Here is a 22068-nt window from a genome sequence, read left to right on the forward strand (position 1 = left end):
GTTGTGTGTCCTTTTATCTTTTATTCAGGACTTAATAGAAACAGTTGATACTCAAAAGGTACAAAAAGCATTGCATCTCTTAAGCAGCATTGATTATGATACAACACTGAGTGTGTGAATGTGATTGTGGGCAGACTGAGACCAGACTGACAAACTCACATCGATAAAAACAAGCATTTCCTGTTGCAGTAGCTGCAGGATTCACCATATTGTGCCTTTTTTCCCTCTGAGTTATAATAAAGCAAGAGTGCTATTTTTGCACACGAGGAAATAAAACCCCTGCCAATTAGAAAAAAAGAATTGAGCAGTGGTTTCTAGAAAACCCACTTATTGTGCAGAAGAGTGGGATCAAGAGGCCATAGTCAGCATTGGCCACAGATATGTGAACAGAAAAAAAAGAGTTCTTATTTTTAGCCATATTTTCCAGTATTTCAGATGATTCTCATAAGGTGCATCAGCTGGAGCATTCCTTTTTTTAAACAAATGTGGTAAAAAAACAAACAAACAAAAAAACCCGGCTGATGCTAATAGCAAATGCCTTTTTTAATGTACCATTTACAACTCTGCTTATTTTCCAACTAGAATGATTGCATGTAATCAGGATATTGCAGTTCCACATGGCCAGTGACTCCTGGCTGGAGTCTTGTTGGCCAAGTTCTTGGTGGAGGTGCACTCAGTGGAAGCAGGGTTTCTGCTGGAAAGGCTAAGGGACCTTGTGATTCCAGATAGACACTATTTCATTTTCAGCTGCAGATCCACCAAGGCACGGATCAGGCAGACACCAGCTTTACATTAAGATGTGGCAGCTTTCCATGAACGTGCTGCCACCGGTAGGAAGCAGAGTGGGTGGGAGGGGAAGATTCCAGGCCTTTTACCCAAGACCTAGACACTTCCATTCCTTTCAGGTCCTTGAACAAGGCACTCTCCTGGTGGACCCTCTGGGAACCTTGGGTTTACAGCCAGCAAGGTCAGTACGTACTTGCTGAATGAACGAATGAATGAATGGGAGGCAAAAGTGGAGATGATGGATGAGGCATGGCGTTGAAGAGCCTGTTCAGAGCCTGTTCCGTTCCTCACCTTCCTGCTTCCCAGAAGGCTGCCAGCACTTCTAAATCACATTGTACACAGAATATTTGCATGAGAGGATGCTGACTTCCAGGTTTCCACAAAGACACATGAAATCTATTTGCTAACGTGTGTTCTGGCATCTCTCCCGCGCCCTGGGGAAGAGCTAGGTTTCAGTAGCCTTCCTGTCTCTGGCTGCTTTCTTTCTCTCCCACCCTGCTACCTCTTCTGATTCTACCCAGGCCAGGCCACTACCTCCGGGGGTCAAAATCACTGTCATAGGGTCCTGGCTGGACTGTCAGCTCATGCCCTTGCCTCCTACAGCCTATGCTCTACTTGACTGCAGGAAGCCTATTAAAACATAAACAAGCTCATGTCATGCTCCTGCTCTAGCCATCCCATCGGTCCCTGTTCCTCTTAGAGAAAAGTCAAAGTCCTCATGATGACTACAAGAGTCCATATGGCCAGGCCACTGGCTATACCCCGACTTAACTTCCTGTGATGCTGCCATTGTACATACTTCTCCAGCCAGGCTGGCCTGCTTACTGCACCTGAACACCCTATTTACCTCCACCTGAGGCCCGGTGCACAGGACAACAGCCTCACTCATGCCCTCCCCCCCTTGAAGTATACGCTCAAACTTGACCTGTTCAGTGAAGTCCACTTTGACCCCCCCCCCCGTTTAATTGACAACATGCACCTTCCTGAATTTCTAAATCTTTCTTACCCTAGCTCTCTTCCTTTTTCAATATCACTTATCATATCCTAATGCATTATACAATTCACTTATTTTTTTTTTCTCCCTCATCTCTTCTCCATTCTCCTTAGCCTCTAGAATATAAAGTCCATAAAAGCAAGGACTTCAGCTTGGTGGTTTACTGAGGTATCTCCAGACCCTACAACAATGCATAGCCTGTGAGCAGTGCCTTATGTATCTTTGTGAGGTGAATGAACAATTAAGAAGAAGAATAATTATTAACTCTCTTTAGTATGTTAAGAATAAGAGGGATGTCTATACCACTTGCAGCTTGAACCACAGATTGGTGAAGTCCATGGGCTTGGTACTTGGTAAAGCATGCCAGCATAGGTTGGCTAAATAACAATGGGAAAGACCACTTCCTGCAACCGAACATCTGATCAACAAGTCATTGGGACACCTGGGTGGCTCAGTCAGTTGAGCATCTGACTTCGGCTCAGGTCATGATCTCACTGTTTGTGAGTTTGAGCCCACTGTGCTGACAGCTCAGAGCCTGGAGCCTGCTTCGGATTCTGTGTCTCCCTCTCTTTCTGCCCCTCCCTTGTTCATACTCTGTGTGTGTCTCTCTCAAAAATAAATATTAAAAAAAAAGTCAATAATAATTTATGATTCAAGAGAAAATATCCCCAGTGGTTATTAATCAGATGCAATTTTGTACCTTAGGACGTATGGCCATATCTGGAGATATTTTCTTGGTTGTCACACTGGTGGTGGTAGTGTTATGGCATCTAAATGATAGAGGTCATCCATGCTGCTCAAAATCTTAAATTTCATGGGGAAGCCCCCACGACAAAGAGAGACCCACCCCCAATGTCATTATCCTGAAGCTGAGAACCTAACGTTCCAATACATGGTGAGTATTTCCATGTTCATTAAATATGTTTATTCATTTACATGGAATTTATTTTATTTCATTTTATTTATTTATGTATTTATGTATTTATTTATTATTTTGAGAGAAAGAGCAGGGGAGGGGCAGAGGGAGAGTGAGGCAATCTTAAACAGACTCTATGCTCAGCATGGACCCCAATACAGGGCTCAATCCCATAACCCTGGAATTATGACCTGAGCCGAAATCAAGAGTCAGAGGCTCAACCAACTGAGCCACCAAGGTGCCCCTATGTGGAATTTTATATGTGATAAGTTAATGCTTCATTTAATCTAAAATGTAAATGATTCACAAAAACAGTTTGTTAAGCCCAGCCTGTACCCTCCAAAAGAAGGTTCAGAGGCAACCACTTTCAATAAACCAGAATGTATTACACTTCTCCTAGAATAAATTGTTTTTCTTCCTCAAAGCGGTGCTAGAAATCATTTCAAGGCTACATATTTATATTTACACGATATATAAGTATGTAAGATACGAGACAGGTTAGAAAATATAAAAGCAAATGACTGAAGAAATAGTTTCCTGTGGGTACATTTATTACACAAGTGTTCATTTATTCATACTATATTTTTAATACTATTTTTTAATTCATGTGTGAAGTTTGATTTTAAAATCTTTCAGGGATGCCAGGGTAGCTCAGTCTGTTAAATGTCTGATTCTTGATATCGGCTCAGGTCATGTTGTCACAGTCTGTAGGATCAAGCCCCATGTCAGGCTCTGTACTGACCATGCAGAGCCTGCTTGGGATTCTCTCTCTCCCTCTCTCTCTGCTCCTCCTTCACTTGCTCTCTCTCTCAAAATAAATAAACATTTTTAAAAGTTTTAATTAAAAAAGAATAAAATCTTTCAGGTTATTGAAAATGGCTTCAAATGCCTTACTAGCTTCAGTGAATTTTTCAGAAATCTCACAATAGCCATCAATTTCATAATACTTGAGGTCTAGGACAATTCCTTGTTTTAGGAAAATCTCTGCCAAAAGAAGGTAATGTTTTCATAAAAGTTAGGAAAGAGGGTGGGGATGTATTCAATATTCTGGGGTTTGTGTAAGATTTTTAGAACCCACAGCCCTGCACGTGATGAAATTGCTCTCTCCGTAACAGAAAGCTCAAATGTGTTACGTGCAAACCTAAACTGGTCCTTGCATCTCCAAAACGTGGTTATTTAACATTTCTCTTTAAATCTGTTTATTTCCTCCATATTTCCTGCTTCCTTTTTTGCATTTTTCTTTTTAGACATTGAAGTTTCCCAAAATAAAAGAAACACATTGAGAATAGGCTCATGTTTCATTTAGTCTAATTATGCACGGAGAAGATTTTCCATTTCAACAAGCTTCGTTTATATTCAACTGCCAACTACTCTGTAAAGGAAGAAAAGGGAGATTTTGCCAATCGGTTGGGTTTACCAACACCCCCACTCTAAAAGTGCATGAAGACCTCAAATATTTGTGTGTGCCTGGGTGTGCATGAACACCTGTGTTTTCCTTCCTGCCAAAAAGCACAAAGGTAGGCCTACTGGAAGGCCTGGGGACATGCGACATAAAACCATGGCTTTCGCAGGCACTACTTGGTCCAGTATCAATATGAACCATGAAGATTTAGTGTAAATGACATGCTAACATACATTAACTTAGCAGCCTTCAGGAACACCAGTTTCCAGTACAATCTATGTGATTAAACTTTTCCATTTTCCCTGCTTGTATGCATAGAAGCAAATTCAATAGGGTTGCTATAAATGGAGCCAGAGCTCTCACACAGCAGAACTGGAAAGTCACACTGAAAATCAAGAAGCGAAGCCGCCCCCAGACAGGGTGCAACATGCGGATTCTGCTCAGACTATTTCCAGATGACGCGAGTGGGCTCACATCTGCTGAATATTCACTTGCTACACAGTGGGTACCAAGATAAATACTTTGGAAATAAGAAAGCCACACGATAGGAGATTGGTAGGAGCTCCAAGCCAGGCCAGCCTTCAGGCACATGGAACAGCTTTATGGGGGGTGGGGGGACACTGTCATTACACAGAGGTGGAGAACCTGAATCTACAATTCAGAGATTCAATTGAATGGTTAAGATTCTATGCCCGAACTTAGCTTCAAAAGAACTAGCTCATCCCCTTGCACCCTCTCCCTTAGCTCGTGTTACACTCAAATGAGAAGTTTCATAAAAAGAAAAAAAAATTGTTTTCCCTCAGAATGGGCTTTAGCCTACAACACATTTATAAGACAGGAAAGGGTGGAGAGGCCACGAATACATGTTTTTCACTTGATTATCTCAAGTCACCCTCTAAACAATTCTATGAAGCAGACTGTTCTCCAGTTCTATGGATGAGGAAGTGGAGGCTCCATAACATTCACCAACACCCTGGAGGTCATGCAAATACCCACTGGTGGGGCTGGGATTTTAGCCAGATCTTCTTGTGGTTCACACTGAGGCACCTTTGGGTCACAGGATGTGCAAACTATACCAGAAGACCCCATGTTTCAGGATGTAGAGGGAAACAACCATGAAAGCATCCGTCACCCTAAACATGGGGTCTCTGCCCCCCCATCCTCCCTACCCCACATGAGAATAAATAGAAAAATTATGATAGCACTGTGGTTTGCATTTAGCCCATAATGGTGGGGTGTCAGGGCATTTGGGCAGGAACTTTGATATTTTCTTTCAGATTTATATCTCACAGAGGTTAAAATGAATCTTTGGTCTTTGCTGGGTTGAAAACAAAACCTCCATTCTTTTTTTTTTTTTCAATATATGAAGTTTATTGTCAAATTGGTTTCCATACAACACCCAGTGCTCATCCCGAAAGGTGCCCTCCTCAATACCCATCACCCACCCTCCCCTCCCTCCCACCCCCCATCAACCCTCAGTTTGTTCTCAGTTTTTTTTAAATTTTTTTAACATTTATTTATTTTTGAGAAACAGAGTGAGACAAAGTGTGAGCTGGGGAGGGGCAGAGAGAGAAGGAGACACAGAATCTGAAGCAGGCTCCAGGCTCTGAGCAAGCGGTCAGCACAGAGCCTGATGCGGGGCTCGAACCCACAAACCGTGAGATCATGACCTGAGCCAAAGTCGGACGGTCAACTGACTGAGCCACCCAGGTGCCCCTGTTCTCAGTTTTTAAGAGTCTCTTATACTTTGGCTCTCTCCCACTTTAACCTCTTTTTTTTTTTTTCCTTCCCTCCCCCATGGGTTTCTGTTAAATTTCTCAGGATCCACATAAGAGTGAAAACATATGGTATCTGTCTTTCTCTGTATGGCTTATTTCACTTAGCATAACACTCTCCAGTTCCATCCATGTTGCTACAAAGGGCCATATTTCATTCTTTCTCATTGCCACGTAGCACTCCATTGTGTATATAAACCACAATTTCTTTATCCATTCATCAGTTGATGGACATTTAGGCTCTTTCCATAATTTAAAAGCCTCCATTCTTTTTTTTTTTTTTCCAACTTTTTTTTTTTTTATTTTTGGGACAGAGAGAGACAGAGCATGAATGGGGGAGGGGCAGAGAGAGAGGGAGACACAGAATCGGAAACAGGCTCCAGGCTCTGAGCCATCAGCTCAGAGCCCGACGCGGGGCTCGAACCCACCGACCGCGAGATCGTGACCTGGCTGAAGTCGGACGCTTAACCGACTGCGCCACCCAGGCGCCCCAAAAGCCTCCATTCTTAAATTCAGTGATCTTTTATTTGAATCTTCTCAGAAACTGTTGGACATTGCAGCTGGAGGGAAGTGTACCTCCTCGATGTCACTAAGGAGTGTGTGCATCCTGGTTAATGTGTGCCAACTGTATTGGTTCAGTTTCTCCAAACAGTTTTTGTGTTAGACATTAAAGTTACCATCAGAGAACTGAATACAGAAAGCAGGGTTTAAAATAATTCTTCCATTGTTCCAAAACCATCTCTTCAGAAAAAGTTAGTGCTGAAATAGGACCGGATAATAAAGGATGCATCTATGTAGCAGCTCCTGCTGCCATTCCCCAAATCCATATAAACGCTTCACTGATTAGAATGGATCATTGAAAAGGAAATATTTCCTCAGTCTGGAAGTAAAAAAAAAGGAATTATACACTCAGCAATTCAGGCAGGATTGGGTTTGCTGCAATATAATGGACTTGCATGCAGACACTCAAGGGGCTCCTATAAGATACACATTTATTACCCTCACTCATAAGCGAGATCTGAAAAGAGGCAGCCAAAACTGTTAGACACTCTTATATGATGACACTCCATAAGCCGGGATGGCTGCTTACGCTCCAGCCATCATGCCCACCTTCTAGTCTGCAGGAAGGAGAAAGCAGAAAAAAATGACATGCTCATTCTTCTTAAAGATCACTTCTGAGAGAATGTGCATTTCATTCTCTTACATTTTGGTGACCAGAAATTAAGTACATGGCCACATTCAGATGCAAGGAGGTGCGGATAGGTTGGGCTTACATAGGCTCACCAGGTGCTACACTAAAATCTAGTGTTCTGATATTAAAGAAGGAGAAGAAAATAGGTGGTCAGGTAGGTGTACTCAGCAATTATTTTCATTTCGGTGCTATACCCTTAGGACAAACTACTCACCTACAGATCCAGTTCCAGCAGGAATCAGAGGGATTGAAGCTGGTCTAGCAATAATTCTGATGACTGGGCCCTGAAAGTTTGAATTCCCTTAATGAATCTTCACACCCCTCCCTATGCATGGGTTTCCATCTTCAATGTGTCTTATTCTCCATGTCTCTCCTGGTCTAAGATTTTGCCTTCCCTGAGTGGCTCTTGCTTCCTTCCTCTCTTCCTCTTGCTTGCCCACCCCTCTCACCATCTAGGAACTAGAACCTGGATCTTGACCCAGTCTTCTTCCAAGGCCAAACCCAACCCAGGGTGCCATTTCCTCTGGTCTAGACCACCACTTTTTTACCTCAGTTCTGTCTTGCGATAGGAGAGAGCTTCTCCCGTCCTCTGTAGAAATCTGCAGAAGATCTGTCCCCTCAAATGGATTGGGCTTTGAGCCTCAACTCAGCCCATCCTCTTGCAGTTGACTGGGCCTGGTGGAGCCCCTCCTGGGATATTAACAGTATGACCAATTTGTGCAGAGCAAGTGCAATTTAGATTCCTGTCTCATGGACCAAAGGCAACTCCCATTTAGGAATAGTGGCAACTCTCCAGAGCCATCAAATGCTGTATCTTGGAAACCTTCACCTTGAAAAGCCATTCCAGTAGCCGCTGCTGACAGAGGCACCCTTTCAACCACACTTGCAAGTCTTATGAGGGTCTGAGGACTTGTAGACATTTGTCTCAGCAACTCCTTGGAGCATAAAGCCAGAGAACTGCCAAAGTAATGTGACAGACACCACTTAGTGACACAGATGACATCCAGGAGAAGCTAGCCAGAAGGATCTCACTCATGCAGTTAAGTGTTAGTGCTACCATTAACCAAAGTATGTCTGGCCCAGAGATCCAATCTGCTACAGAGAAGAGTCAGACTGGTTGATAATATTTGTTTTGGCCATAAGAAAGCTTCTTAATTTCTCTTTTAAAAATTCTTACATGTTATTTTACATGCTTTGAAAGTTTTACATATTTCGTATGTAATTTTACCCTACAGTTTATTCATCTCCAAGGCAAGACCTTATATCAGGCCTCCAGCATTGATTACTCCAATTAAAGCCATAACCTGGTCATCAGTCTTTCAGGTTTGGGCAGTGCACTTCCAATCAAGCCTTTACAGGAAATGTGGTTCGAAAGGTCAACTGAACCCTGTCACTCCCTTGCTTAAAGTCCTCAGTGGTTTCCCACTGACTTCTGAATGAAGGTCAAATTCCTCAGCATGACACCAGTCACAAGATCGCCTGACAGGTCCTCTACTTCAATGCTGGCCCTTCGCCTGTGTGTGTGTGTGCATACACACACGCACACGCACACCCCGAAACTAACACCAGCCATCCTGAAGGTCTTTCAGCTCATCCACATTCTTTCTCTTACCCCTGACCCTATATATGCATTCCTCCACCTGCCATTAACCTACTTCCTATTACTGGTTATCTTCTGTCTCCTTCATTCTCCAACCTCAGCTCTTCCAGAAAAGCTCTCCTGACCTCAGGGTCTGGAAGGAGAACCTCTTCCCTACAGTGCCATAGCACCTGTGCTTCCCTCTCTGCTCTGAGCTACCTGTCTCCACTATTGTGTGGGAAATGTTTAAGGATCAGTACTTTGTCCATTAGCTACATATTTTGTATCAGTTATCTATCGTCCCCAGGTAACGCTACGTATCACACAACCTAAAAACGCTCAGTGGTGTACAACATTAGACATGCATTTTGTTCATGAATCCAGGGTTGGTTGGGCAGTTCTGCAGGTGGCTGGGCTTGTTTACACAGGACAATGAGTGGGAAGGGCACATAAGGGCTGGCTGGCTAGGATTGCCTTAGCTAGGAGGATGCGTCTCTGCTCCACTGGACCATCCTCCAGCAGTCTAGCTAGGATGGTTCTCCTGGTGGAAGCGAAGTTCTAGAAATAGAAAGCAAAATCACAGAAGGCCTCTTGGAACCCAGCCTCAGAACTAGAAAATGATTTCTGCTGCATTCTTTTGGCCACAACAAGGCCCAAGGCCAACCCAGATTAATAGATTCTACCTCTTGATGAGAGGAGCTGAAAAGTCACTTTATAAAGGTCCTGCATCTGGGGAGGCCATCGATCAGGGCCATCAGTTCATTCAATCTGACTTCTTTTACAGTGCCTGCTCCATGCTTGGCTATGCATCAATGAATCAAGTGTGAGGAAAACTCAAATAAATGTCTTAAGGTTTAAATGTCACCAGTGATATTAATATGTCAGCTGAGTCTGGCAAGCTGATACCAGTGAACTTGGCTAGGCAAGCTGGAGCCAGACAGCAGGTGCACACAGAATGCACCCCCACCCACTCTGGGGAGCCAGGATGAGAAATGAGGATCTTCCACAGTGGGTGGGCTCCTTAGCATTGTTATATATTAATCATGTTTCTTTTTATTTTCTGAATTTATGATGCTTTGGTTTCTTGGGGCTTTGAGGACTCAGGGAAGAATTGCCCCTCTCGGTGTTAGCTAATTCCTAGAGACAGTGTCCACACTTTTGCTGTGCAAACCTATCCATATCCTTACATGTCTCCTTTTATCAGGCTCCTGAAGTCTGGACACCATCTTCTTGCCCTAAATCACTCCAAAGCCAGGTGTCAGACAACTAGATACCATACATATACTCCAGAGCCTGCTGAGATTATTCAAACTATCCAATACCAAACCTGCTTACCTGATCTTGCCCATTCCACACCATCCTTTTCTCTTTGCTGCTTGGCCAACCTGGTGCTTCCCCATGTGGCCCCACATGGCGTGGTGTGTATCCTCCTCTTGGGATCTGTGAGTAACAAACTTTTTAGTGGCAGTATCTCCTGTTCTGCTGGCCTTGCCGCCCCTGAATAAAAGCAAAAATCTCAGGTATATTTTACAGCAATCTCAATACCTGCCCCTCAGAGAGCTTGGACACAGGGAAGGTAAAGAAAGGGAACCAGTGGGGTTGACCAGGAAATGCTCTATTACAAAGTTCTCTTGAGCCTGAGAGAAAAGGTAATGTGTACAGTCCTCTCCCGTGCTTCCTTCGCCTGCTTCTCCTCTGTCTCCCTTTCCTCTGCCCCCTTTCCTCTGCTTATTTATAGTCCTCATTTCTACAACAGGAATGATCATTGTCTTATTTCAAGCATTGTGATCGCCTAGCAACACATCCATCAAAATGCAGTGAGGTTTCACATCATCCATTCTCCTCTCCCTTCTCACCCCTACAGCTCACTTGCCTCAGTTTCCCTTCTCCACCCTCATCCCAAATCCTTGTGTTATGCTTTTTCTAGTGTTTCTCCCTGAGGTTACAAATTACATTTTGAAGGAAATCTGGATGACCTGTGGATCGCAGTTCAATAACAAAACTTTAAGTAACAAATGTGACCCTCATTGCCAGCGGCATCTCCAGTTTGCATGAACACCCAAGGAACCCCACCGATCTCCTAACTGCCCCCAGAAAGCCAGCACCACAGCTCTGGTTGAGAGGCAAAGCACCTCTGACTTCCTGACAAGTCTTTCTCCTTAACCTAAGATAACTGGCCAGTCTCGTTCTGTAAGGTCACTAGTTAGTTAGTTGCCCGCTGTTTAGTCACTTGGGTTGTTTCAAAACAACTCTCTGCTTCCTTGCTCTAGCAGCAAATCTGTGTAGAAAGCTGAGATGCCCAAGAGGGAAAGGAAGTGGCAAATACAAGCGTGGCCATCTTCCTATTCCATGGCCTTATCTCCACTGCCTCTGCCTGGCTCCTCTTCTCCTCCACCCTTTTGCATCTCTCTTGTGTCCTCCTTTGTTTCTCGCCTCTCCACTGCCCGCCCCTGCTCCCACTGGGACATGGAAATATTCCTTCAGTATTGATTTTTCTGATTTCACTTTGAATTTTTCAAAAATAACATTATGGAGAAACCAAGGGATTAAAAAAACCACACTATCTAAAGAAAGGGTAGATTTGTTGCCCTCATTCTTATCCAGGGATGACTCCAGTATAGCAGCGATTTGGTCTGGCAAGCCACTTGCCAAGCTCCCTGGCCTGGTGGTTTCTCTCTGAAGCTTCATTGCTGGCCAGTGTACTGGAGCCTGTTCCAAACTGCTCTGGAGGGGCTCTGCGGCTGGGTCTGTTAGGATTCCCAGTCCCACCGGAACCTGCTTTCTTGTCCTCTTTCTGAGTGTTTCTGCCTGGCTCCATACCTTTCCCCCACACTGTTCACTTTGGCTCAGGCATGCAGCTCTGTTAGCACCTGTGAATCCTGCCCTGGTTCCCAATGCGCCGGAGAGAGAGGGTCTCTGCCCTGGGGCTCCTCCACTCACTTATGGGTCTTCCATTCATCCTGCATTCCCCTCTTCTTCTACTTACTCCACCTGACCTGTCTAACTGGTTGTCTCTGGTTGGGTGTTCAAACTGGATTTTTCCTGGATTTTATTTTGTCTATTCTATTCTATTCTATTCTATCCTATCCTATTTTAGTCTTATTTTACTTTATTTTTAAAAATTTTATAATGTTTTTATTTTTAAAAAATTAAGATGTTTGTTTTTGAAAGAGAGAGAGTGCGCGCGCATGAATGGGGGAGGGGCAGAGAGACAGGGAGACAGAGGATCTGAAGCAGGCTCTGTGCTGACAGCAGTGAGCCTGATGTGGGTTCGAACTCATGAACTGTGAGATCATTACCTGAGCCAAAGTCAGCACTTAACCAACTGAGCCACCCAGGCACCCCTATTTTATTTTATTTTATTTTATTTTATTTTATTTTATTATTTTATTTTATTTTATTTTATTTTATTTTATTATAGCTAGTATAGTAGAGGGGGGGAAAAAGCCCTTGTATTTATAACCACAACTCTCTCTTCTATCATCCATTACAAAGAAGCATCATCACCCACTAGAGTAGGGATTGGTTTTTGGTTTAGCCAATACATGGATGAGTCACATACTTAGGAAAAAAAAATGAGATTTGGGACATAGCTCATAAAGTGAGGAAATAAGAACAATTTGATCAGCATAATAAAAGTAATCAGTTGAGGTTTTTGGGAATAAGGGGGAAAATCGGAAAATCTCTTCAAGAAAATGGAAGATTTAATTGGATTAATGGGATTTTGGTGAGCGAAAATGACCAGGAGGAATTTTAGGGATGCAGAATTTTGTTGGTCCTTTCATTTGATGCTCATGGATGTTCATGGAGCCAGTGTTCTCTGTTGTGAGCCAATGTGCTCTGCGGATAAAAGAAAAAAAAAGGAATTATTACTTTTTTTCTTAAATGTTGGGTTGATTGCAGAATTACAGAGCAGCGAGGAGAAGTAGCTGTAGAAAGGAGTGGCAATGAGAAAAGCAGGACAGGAGATGCACCTCAGCCAAATCTGTAGAGTCAGTCTGGGAAGCCTGCAGAACAAGCAGGCTTCCCTGCACCTTCCACTGAAGCATCTACTGAACCTTCCACTGCACCTTCCACTGTGGCCTCTACTAACCCTCCCATTGCTCCTTCCACTGTGGCTTCTACTAAACCTCCCACTGTGCCTTCCACTGCAGCTTCCACTGTACTTCCCACTGCAGCTTCCATTGCACTTTCCACTGAAGCTTCTACTAAACTTCCCAGTGTTCCTTCCACTGCAGCTTCCATTGAACCTCCCACTGTAACTTCCACTGCAACTTCCATTGCAGCTTCCACTGAACCTCCCACTGTACCTCCCACTGCAGCTTCCACTACACCTCCCACTGCAGCTTCCACTACCTCCCAGTGCAGCTTCCACTGTACCTTCCACTGCAGCTTCCACTGAACCTCTACTGAAACTTCTACTGCAGCTTCTACTGAACCTTCCTCTTCACTTTCCACTGCAGCTTCGACTATACCTTCCACTGTATTTTCCACTGTACCTTTCACTGCACTTTCTATGACAGCTTCCACTGCAACCTTCCACTGCACCTTCCACTGTACCTTCCACTGCAGCTTCTATTGAACCTTCCACTGCATCATCTACTGAAGCAGCTACTGAACCTTCCACTACGGCATCCACTGTGGCATCTGCAGCCTCCAATATAACTTTCACTGTGGCTGCTGGGCCAGAACTCTTCACACCACTGCTGGAGCCAACACTGATCTGTTCTTGAAATCCGGATGTTGCTGTGGTTGCAGCCTTCACCACCCACCACCATAAGCGCTTCTCTCCCTCCCCACTTCTCTGAGTCATTTGCCCCTAGTCCAAACTCCATGGGGTTGCCTCTCAAGCCAAGCCTACTTCACAGGTATTGGCCCTAAGTCATGAGAGCCTTGAAAGCCAGCATCTCACACTTTTACCTGCTCTGGTGGTAGGTGAGCCCGCCTGCAACACTCATGAGGTCAAGTTTGCCTCTTAGGCAGGGAAGGAAATTAGATGCTGGGAGAGCAAGACAGGCAGAAATGCCTCATGCAGCAGTGAGTGTGAGCCCTGTGTGCTGCTTGCCCCAGCAGTGAGACACACAGGGGACGGACTACCAGCCACAAGTACTGGAGTGGCCCGATAATTTCTCATCCAAACTATGAGATGTTTGTGATCATTCAAATATAATACTACTGGTATATTTATTTATTGACTGATTACTTGGTCTTATGTTATTATATTGACCTAAATAATAGTTTTGCTCTAAGTCTGTTTTTAATTTATTTGTGAATGTGTGAATATGAGCATAATAAGCAAAATTTTAAAAACTGTATAGTGTTTATCTGAATTATATATATGCACACACACACATACACACATTTTGAAACATGGTCAATATTTTACTGGGTTTCTGTGCTGTATATCTCTCCTGTATCATGTCATCGTTATTTTTCTGGAGTTCACAATTTCAATACCACCTTAATTTTTAAGTGTTTTTTCTCAAAATTACCTGCAAGATTTTCTTATAGACTTATGGTTAATATATTTGAATTCGGTTGACTTGTCTTTGAAATTAGTTGACTTGTCTTTGGAGACAATAATATTTTTAAAGGAGAAAATAGTCTTACCAGTGCTCAGATATTTAATAAATTCAGATCAAATTCCACCAAATGGAGGATATTCTCAATTAGAATCATTTGGATATCAAAAAGAATATTCCATTCAATAAGTCATTTTAAATATTACTTAATATTTAAATAAATAGTTTTCTGCTAAATATTTTAAAAAGACAAAACTCATATGAAATTTATCTCTATTATGTTTTGGAATATTATGTCCAATTTTGATGAATTGTAGATCTCACTTTTATTATAGGCTAGATCAGAATATAAGATTTCCTATTAAAAATATGACTATCAAAATATTCTTCCTATAACTCCAGGTATTCCAAAGGCATCAAATACTAAATTCATTTCTTACGTCCTCTGTGATTTATCATCATTTGATTTCTTTTCTGCTTTTGTAGGAATAAACTATATTATTTTCCTATTTGCAAATTTTGTTCTTAATAAAGGAGATTTACTAAAAGCTTTGAAAGCTGAAGTTTTTTGGTGATTCATTTGTTGAATTATTTAATTAAAAATTTCCACGCAGTTTTGAACAAAGTTCATCCAAAATTTAAAGGACTTGTTTACAAAAAGTGTTCAAAATAATGTGGAACACTTAGGTTGATTTCAAAGTATTCCTTTGTATTGTCTTCAGTTTAATCACTATTTTATAGTTTTCAGAGTACAGGTCTTTCATCTTTGGTTACTTTTATTCCTAGGTGTCTTAGTATTTTTGGTGCAATTGTAAACAGGATTGATTCCTTCATATCTCTGTCTGCTGTTTCACTATTCACGTATAGAAATGCAACTGATTTCTGTGGATTGATTTTGTGCCTGAGACTTTACTGAATCCTTGTATCAGTTCTAGCATTTCTTTGACATCAGCTGTAGCAACTTTTTCTAAATATGTCTTATGGTGCAAAGGAAACAAAAGCAAAAATAAACTATGGACTACATCAAAATAAAAAGCTTCTGCAGGGGCTCCTGGGTGGCTCAGTTGGTTAAGCATCTGACTTCTGCTCAGGTCATGATCTCGCAGTCTGTGAGTTTGAGCCCCATGTCAGGCTCTGTGCTGACAGCGCAGAGCCTGGAACCTGCTTTGGATTCTGTGTCTTCCTCTCTCTCTGTCCCTCCCCGCCTCATGTTCTGTCTTGCTCTGTCTCTCAAAAATAAATGTTAAAAAAAATTTTTTTAATAAATAAAATCTTCTGCAGAATGAAGGAAATAATCAACAAAGCTAAAAGGCAACCTGCAGAATGGGAGAAGATATTTGCAAATAACCTATTTAATAAAGGGTAAGTATCCAAACTATGTAAAGAACTTTCAAAACTCAACACCAAAAAACCACATAATTGAATTTAAAAATGAGCAGAAGACCTGAACAGGCATTTCTCCAAAGAAGACATAAAGATGACCAACAGACACATGAAAAGATGTTCATTAGGGAAATGCAAATCAAAACTACAATGAGGGGTGCCTGGGATACTCAGTTGGTTAAGCATCTAACTCTTGATTTCAGCTCAGGTCATGATCTCACAGTTCGTGGGCTTGAGCCCCACATGGGGCTCTGCTAAATAAACTAAAAAAACAAAAAACAAAAAACAAAAACAAAAACAAAAAACTACAGTGAGATCACTTCGTACCTGTGAGAATGGTTAAAATCAACAACACATGAAACAACAGGTATTGGTGAGGATGTGGGAAAAAAAGGAACATTCATGCACTATTGGTAGGAATGCAAACTTGTGCAGCCACTGTGGAAAACAGTATGAAGTTTCCTCAAAAACTTAAAAATAGAACTACCCCTCAATCCAGCAACCAGGGTACTGGGTATTTACCCAAAGAATATCAAAACATTAATTCAAATGGATACATGCATCCCTATGTTTATAACAGGATTATTTACAATAGCCAAATTATGGAATCAGGCCAACTATGCACTGATTGATGAATGGATAAAAAAAAAGTGGTATATGTATACAATGCAATATTATTCATCCATAAAGAAGAATGAAATCTTGCTGTTTGCAACAACATGGATGGAGGTAGAGAGTATTATGCTAAGTGAAATACGTCAGTCAGAGAAAGACAAACACCATATGATTTCACTCATATGTAGAATTTAATAAACAAAACAAATGAGCAAAAGGAAAAAAGAGAAAGAGAGAAACAAATCAAGAAACAGACTCTTAATTATAGAGAATGAATCGATGGTTAGTAGAGCAGAGAGAGGTGGAGGAGAGTTAAAAAAAAAAAGGAATCCTTTGTAAAGGTTCGAGCAGTTCTAAAATATTATTTATAATGTCCAGCAAAGAGAGAAAACTCAACTACAAGGCTAAAGTTTTATTTGTTTATTTTTACTCAACAAAAGTTTTATCAGAAAAAAAAGTTGTATAAATTTTGACACAAAGTACATATAAATTTTTATGTTTCAATTGGTAGAATAATGCAGCCTGCTTGCACCACTCTGCTTGCACAGAATAATGCACCACTCAACATTATGAACTATGTTTGCGCCACAGCTCATGTCAAGTACGGTACATGTCTGTTTTATGGGATTTTATTTATTTATTTATTTATTTATTTATTTATTTTTTACAGAAGCTCTACACTCAGTATGAAGTCCAACATGGGCTTGAACTCACAACCCTGAGATCAAGACCAGAGTAGACCCTGAGATCAAGACATGAGCTGAGAACAAGAGTTGGATGCTTAACCGACTGAGACACGAGGTGCCCCTGCTCTGTGGGTTTTTTAATTTAGTTAAGAACATTGTTTGTTTGATACTTTGGCCCAGTGAAATTTATATTCATAATGTAATCACAAAAGGAAAATAATTTTATCTTCAAAGTTAAATTTTACTTGAATTTGTATTAGCCTTCACAAATTATGCCAGGTATTTTATCTTTCACAGGAAAAGACGTGTAAAACTTTAGTTTCATAAATCAGATAAAAAACAACTAAACAATTTTTGGCTTTACCTTATTTTATATTTGAAGTATCTGATACGCTGGTTGAAAAGAGGAATAACTAAACTGTTTGCCAGGTTCTTTCCTACTAACACATCACTAGCAATCAGCTCATAGCATCATGCACAGAGCCTTGTAGTGAAAAACATACACAATTAATTTAGAACAACAGACATTTTGATCTAAATGAAAAGCTGTGTTTCACTGAGTACGAAGCAGGACACCTTCTGCAACTGCACTCATTTGAACATCGTCTTTGGTGCCTTTCATAAAATGACTCCTAACTAAAGAGATAGGAGCTGATGTTTCATTACCAGATGTGTGTCTTCCGGTTTTCAAACATCTATGAAATCACTGCATTCCTATGGTGGAGGATAAAGATTAAAAACTGTTCTTTACAGATTCCATGTCTATCATCAACTCTCTGGAGCAACAAAGATTTGGGACTTTATTTTTTCATTAAGCTTCCATTTTCACTTTTTAGGCTCCTGATTGCTGAAAGGATGGATTGCAAAATTAAAAAGCAAACAAGGAAAAAAAATACAGTTGCAGTTTTGCACTCTACATGAATGGCAAAATGCCTGGAGAAAGAGCCAGACTCCTCTCTGCATTTCTGGCAAGAGGCCTGCTCAGCCCCAACCTCCTTCACATATTTCAGGGACTATTATGATCAAGGTCACCAGGACTTTACCAACACAGCTGGCTGGCATGCCACGTGGCATTGGGACTGGATGCTTCTCTGGGTGCCCAAACCAGAAAGAGTAAACCTTAAGTAGCCACTTGTGTCTCAATGGGTTAGATTTGAGCAGGGAATGCTTGCACACTGGCATTGAAAGGGAGGCATTGGTTTTTATGCAACCAGAAAGGTCTGGGAAAAGAAAGATAAATGATTATTGGTCATCTTCTGTATTTAATTGCCTGGTAAGGAAGCATCCTGGATCCTGCATCCTGCACATGGTCTCACAAACTACTACGCAAGACCATGGCAGAAGCTTGAAGGACAAAATAAAGGTCCTCAAAACCTAGTCTGGATTATTGCAGTGCCACCATTAACACTAATATTTGGTTTAAAAATGAACTAATCTGGCAAAAGCATGAAAGATGATGGAATGCCAGGGTGGAGCTTTCAGCTTCAACAGGAGTTCACTCAATTCCCAGTATGTTTCCAACCTGTTTGTAGCCTCAGGGTGAGACCATGACTATCTCTACTTTCCTCAACCCAGAGGGCTGGAAAGCTATGTCAGAGTATCCCTTCAGATCCTACTCCGCACATTACCAATAGTCAAAAGCCCAGGAGCCCCATGATTCTAAGTGGGCCTTTCTCTAAATGACCACATGTGCCTAGAGTTCCCATACCATTTGGCAGGTACGGGGTCTCCCACAGACCACTGTATGCATGCAGCCAATGAGTTAATCATTCTATTATGATTAAAATGACTTTTTTCTAAAGCACCTTGGCTGTTATACTTTAAAAATATTTCGGGGACACCTGGGTGGCTGAGTCAGTTGAGCATATTACTCTTGATTTTGACTCAGGTCATGATTTCAGTCATGGAATCAAACCCTGCATTGGGCTCTGTGCTGAGCATGGATCCTGCTTAAGATTCTCCCACTCTCTCTCTCTATCTCTCCCCCCCCCCCCCACCAAAAAAAAGTCTGATGACATGACTGGCATTATTCCTTGATTATTCAGATGATTATTCATGAGTATGTTTGAAATGCAGCATGGAGAGTATACAAACAGGAGTGGCTCTGATGAAGCTAAATAGAAATTTTGACCTTCTTTGGAATTCACATACTTTCACATTGCATTTCAGTATGACGTTTCCCGTCTCCAGCAGGATTGTCTTTGCGGAAAAACCAATCTGGAGATAGACTTCTAATGTCAAGACATTTTCTTGCAACTTCTTCTTTATAGCTTATCACCAATTTTTAAATCTCCCACAGTCTGAGAATACCCCATGTATGCTGGTTGCATTTCACAATAGGATCTACTAATTACAGATAGTTCTAGTTTCCCCCCCCCTCAGGCAGATAATAGTCCCAGCATATTAGAAAGGTTTTATACTTCAGTAAGATTAGTGAGAAAAAGAACATTTTTAAGCATCACAATGAGTTTTTATGTACATAAAAACAAAAAAGCTCTTAACTGGGAAAAGCCTCCACAAAATTCAGAATATGATTTAAATTTACCATTAAGACGTGGGGTGCGAATTGTGCTTCCTGATAGCATTAATTTTTAAAATCATACATCTTTTCCCCCTTGTCTCTGCTCCAGATGCGAAGTGTGTCTGACAGAGATACAGCACATCACAATAAATGCAACAGCAAAAAATGCTCAAGATTGTCGCTTAACTCCTGACTCTGAATAGCAGGATGCACAGGCAGCCATTGCAGTAATGTGCGAGAAACTGTGGGCTATCCATTTTGAGTCAGCTGGAGAATTTTAAAAAACGTAATACAAAGTGCTAGATTGCAAGGGGGAAAATGTATAACTGCTACTTAGTTTATCCCAGGAAGTAGCCACCATCAGATTTTGAAACCAGAAGATCTTTTAAAGGAATTAGCATATGGAAAGCAAGACAGAGGATCCTTCAGGTTGTTTGCAAGTCCTGGGCACCCTGTAAGTTGTTAAATTGATGGCATTCTGGGAAAAAGCCATTTAGCATCAGGATGTCATATACACAGTTGTGGGGACAAACACTGGGAGAGACACAAACCAGACTGAGTGTAGTCTGTAGATGGAAATTGTCCTGAGGAAGAACAAGGTGTTGATAAAATAAGAAAAGAGTGAGCACAGTGACAGAGATGAAGAGTGGAATATTTAAAGGACAGCGTGTTGACAAAAGGAATGGTAGGAATGATGAAAACGGTGCCCATAATGATCTCAAATCATTAGGGCAAGGCAGTGGAATGGCCAAGGAGGCCAAAATGAAAGGGTACGACTGAGATCATACAGAACCCAACCATTTTGCAGAAAACAATGCCCAATGGAGGCCAATAACCCGAGCTCCCATTTTTCAATGACTGCCCTCCTCTTGTGAGTTGAGGCTTCTGTCCCACTTTAACGGACAGAATTAAGGCTCCGACCTCCTTTATGTTTTCATCAAGGGGAAAAACCTTCAAAACTGTATCGCTAAGAATTCAACTTTCTATGATCAAAGGAAACAAAGAACCAGCTTTGTTGTACCAACCATCAAAGTGATACCTACGAGCTGAAAATGACCAAAGAACAATTACCACAATTTAGTGGGCTCCACTATGGAGTTAAGAATATGTCTGCGCCCCCATTTCGAATCCTCTTATTCAGTGGTTCAGAGCCCAGGCTAACAAAGCCAGTCTGAGCTGCTCTGCAGCTCCAAGTAAATTACATTTGGTACATTTTAGCATAAATTGTAAACTCATTTCAAAGTTAATGAAATGTAACAGGGTGGCAATCGCAGGTTTGAAGATATATAGATTTGAATTATGTGGAGTCTGCCCTCTCTGGATTTGTTGTTTCTTAAAGTTACAGTTCCTTTTGACTTTTAAAAAAGCTCTTGCAAGCAGCCTAAGGAAATACAGCTACCTCACTGTACTTTGTAGAAATACAATCTTAGGGGCGCCTGGGTGGCGCAGTCGGTTAAGCGTCCGACTTCAGCCAGGTCACGATCTCACGGTCCGTGAGTTCGAGCCCCGCGTCGGGCTCTGGGCTGATGGCTCAGAGCCTGGAGCCTGTTCCCGATTCTGTGTCTCCCTCTCTCTCTGCCCCTCCCCCGTTCATGCTCTGTCTCTCTCTGTCCCAAAAAAAATAAATAAATAAACGTTGAAAAAAAAAATTTTTAAATAAAAAAAAAAAATACAATCTTAGTCTGAGGAAGGGCCAGCCCTACCCTATTTCTGACCTCTCCATTTGCTCCCCTTGCTACTTTGTTTTGCAAGAATTGTATAAATATGAAGCACAAAGCTAGTTTGTTAGAGGGTAGGAAAATACCAAAGTGTAATCCTTTATCTGTGAAGACAGCTCAGAGAATTCACTGTAAATATGGTTCATCCAGAATGGCTCTGCATCTTCTCTAAATTAATTGATCAAAGAATCAACACATCACCTATTTATTTATTTATTTATTTATTTATTTATTTACCTTCATGATCAACCTGAATCACAAGATGACTTTCCAATCATTCATTTTGCTAAACCCATGAACTCTATTTCTTGATACCTACGTCTTCATATGTGATGACAATTTGAGAAGTTTGTACTTAGGGTAATTCATTTTACACCATCTTAGATGTAACCTGTTTTCATTAAAGAAAATCTGTTGCAACTGTTCTCAAAATTTTTGTTGCTAACTTTGGTCAGAAGAGCTCACAGCTCTAAAGCCCTGTGAACTGACTGGACATTCTCCAGGGAGCAAAGGGTAGTGGGTATACTTTGCCATAGGGGTGAAGACACATTTACCTCCTTTTCAGTGTCTGAGATCTCTCCCTAACCCTTAGGATTTGGTCTGCTCTAAATGGCTGTCAATGAAGCACTGGAAGACTCAGAGAGATCTAGAAAATATATTAAGCACTTTCAACCTTCGCATCATCTACTTGTTATACTCTAACTGTGGCAAATGCAGCCACTATCTCAATATAACTCACCTCACAAAAATATTATCAATATCCCATTGCTTAATTTTGCTGGCAAGACTTCTGTCCTGAAAATTTTTTTTAGAAAATATGTGCATCCTTTTTGTCATTAATTTCAGTTGTTTTAGGATTTTTTCCACCCCTCAAAAAAATCCTGAAAAAGTTATATTGAAGTTTTTAAGTAATTTTCTTCCAACGTAGTAGCTGTTTCCAAAAAAAAAAAGATGCTGTTCCTTATCTAGTCATGTCATG

This window comes from Lynx canadensis, chromosome A3 (genome assembly GCF_007474595.2).
Source record: "Lynx canadensis isolate LIC74 chromosome A3, mLynCan4.pri.v2, whole genome shotgun sequence".
NCBI lineage: Eukaryota > Metazoa > Chordata > Mammalia > Carnivora > Felidae > Lynx > Lynx canadensis.